Source organism: Cnephaeus nilssonii (assembly GCF_951640355.1).
Source record: "Cnephaeus nilssonii genome assembly, chromosome: X".
Classification (NCBI taxonomy): domain Eukaryota; kingdom Metazoa; phylum Chordata; class Mammalia; order Chiroptera; family Vespertilionidae; genus Cnephaeus; species Cnephaeus nilssonii.
In genome coordinates this window covers 65183452-65186082 of record NC_137071.1, presented here as the reverse complement: position 1 = coordinate 65186082, position 2631 = coordinate 65183452, and the positions used below count along the sequence as shown (strand labels likewise).

Genomic DNA, 2631 nt, shown 5'->3' with positions numbered 1-2631 from the left:
GTAATAAATCATCTAACTCTGCAACTTGAAGAATTAGAAAGAGAGCAACAAGAAAAGCCCAGTGTGAGCAGAAGGAAGGAAATAATAAAGATCAGAGTGGAAATAAATGACATAGAGACAAAAAAAAATACAAAAGATCAATGAAATCAAGAGCTGGTTCTTTGAGAGGATAAACAAGATTGATGAACCTCTAGCCAGGCTCACCAAGAAGCAAAGAAAGAGGACCCAAATAAAAAAAATCAGAAAGGAAAGAGGTGAAATAACAACAGACCCCACAGAAATATGAAAAATCATAAAAAATACTATGAGCAACTCTACTCCAACAAACTTGTCAACCTAGAAGAAATGGACATATTCCTAGAAAATATGACCTTCTAGAGCAGCATCACGCTGCCCGCTGCCAGGGATGTAAGGGCCACTGTGTGTGCACAGGTAGGCACTCACTCCTCCAGGACTGCAGCCCACACAAGATCAGAAAGGCTGGCAGCAGCAGGGCAGAGGGAGCCGGGCACAGCGGGTGGGCAGGGAGCAAGGGCGTGCCTCTAGGGGCACAGGTCATGGTGGAGGAGCTGAGTGACTCATGGCTGGGGACAGTGAGCAGACCCTACAGAACCAGCAGCCCAATGGCGGTGAGCCCTTCCTGATTGGCGTCAGCGGGGGCACGGCCATCGGCAAGTCCTCCCTCTGTGCGAAAATTGTGCAGCTGCTGGGGTAGAACAAGGTGGACTACCACCACAAGTAGGTGGTTATCCTGAGCCGGGACAGCTTCTACCATGTCCTCACCTCCAAGCAGAAGGCCAAGACCGTGAAGGGACAGTTCAAGTTCCATCACCCGGATGCCTTTGACAATGAACTCATCTTCAAAACAAAGAAATCACCAAGGAGAAAACCGTGCAGCTTCCCGTGTATGACTTTGTTTCCTATTCCAGGAAGGAGGAGACAGTGACCATCTACAATGCGGACGTGATGCTCTTTGAAGGCATCCTGGCCTTCTACTCCCAGGAGGTGCGTGACCTGTTCCAGATGAAGTTCTTCGTGGACACGGACGTGGACACCTGGCTCTCCTACAGAGTGTTAAGAGACATCAGGAAGAGGGGGATGGACCTGGAGTAGACCTTGTCCCAGTACATCACCTTTGTCAAGCACTCCTTCGAGGAGTTATGCTTGCCGACAAAGAAATACATGGATGTGATCATTCCTAGAGGTGTAGAAAATCTAGTGGCCATCAACCTCATCGTACAGCACATCCAGGACATTCTCAACGAAGCGCTGTTCAAGCGGCAGACCAATGGCTATCTCAATGGCTACATGCCTGCACACAAGAGGCAGGCCTCTGAGTGCAGCAGCAGGCCACACTGACCCGCGCCTCGGACGCTGTCCCGCTCCTGGACACGGGTGGCGGCAGGGGCTTGGCCGCCTGTACATAAGGTTTCCTACGACTCTGCTTATTTAAGAAACAACATGGTAAAGAAATGCCTTTGATCTTGAAATGAAACTTGACCCTGAGCTTACACGATGAACTGTGCCAACTACTACTGGTGATGCCTAATCATGCCAACCTGTAACAGTTACAAATACACACACATAAAAAAAAGAAAGAAAAGAAAAGAAAATACGACCTTCCAAAACTCAACCAGGAGGAATAAAAACATCTGAATATGCTGATAACTATGGAGGAAATTGAAGCAGTAATAAAAAAACTTCCAACAAACAAAAGCCCTGGACCAGACGGCTTCACAGGGGAGTTTTATCAAATATTCAAAGAAGAACTAAAACCTACCTTCCTCAGACTATTCAAAAATATTCAAGAGGAAGGAGCACTTCCAAGCTCTTTCTATGAAGCCAGCATTACCCTAATCCCAAAGCCGGATAAAGACAATACAAAGAAAGAGAATTACAGGCCAATATCCCTGATGACCATAGATGTTAAAATCATCAACAAAATTCTAGCAAATTGGATCCAGCATTACATTAGAAAGATCATACACCATGACCAAGTGGGATTTATTACAGGGATGCAAGGATGGTACAATATCTGCAAATCAATAAATGGGATACACCACATAAACAAACTGAGAGATAAAAACCATATAATCATATTCATTGATGCAGAAAAAGAATTTGACAAAATCCAACACCCTTTCTTGATAAAAACGCTCAGTAAGGTGGGAATAGAAGGATCATACCTCAACATAATAAAAGTCATATATGACAAACCCACAGCCAACATCATACTCAATGGGCAAAAACTAAAACCATTTCCCCTAAGAACAGGAATAGCACTGGGTTGCCCACTCTCACCACTCCTGTTTGACAAAGTACTAGAAGTAGTAGCCATTGCGATCAGACAAGGAGAAGAAATAAAAGGCATCCGAATTGGAAAAGAAGATGTAAAACTGTCCTTATTCGCAGATGACATGACATTGTACATAGAAAACCTCAAATACTCCATCAAAAAACTACTACACTTAAATGAATTTGGCAATGTAGCAGAATATAAAATTAACACCCAGAAGTCTATGGCTTTTCTATATACCAATAATGAACTCACAAAAAGAGAAATTTAAAAAGCAATCCCATTTACCATTGAAACAAAAAAATTAAGATACCTAGAGATAAACTTAACCAAGG

The 2631-nt window shown here is 43.7% G+C and overlaps 1 pseudogene across 1 annotated transcript; it reads left to right on the top strand.

The window, feature by feature from the left end:
- Positions 1-580: 580 nt before the first annotated feature.
- On the top strand, positions 581-1359 carry LOC307095165 (uridine-cytidine kinase 2-like; annotated as a pseudogene). The gene has a single exon. The product of its transcript is annotated as a uridine-cytidine kinase 2-like (transcript).
- The last annotated feature ends 1272 nt before the right edge of the window (positions 1360-2631 follow it).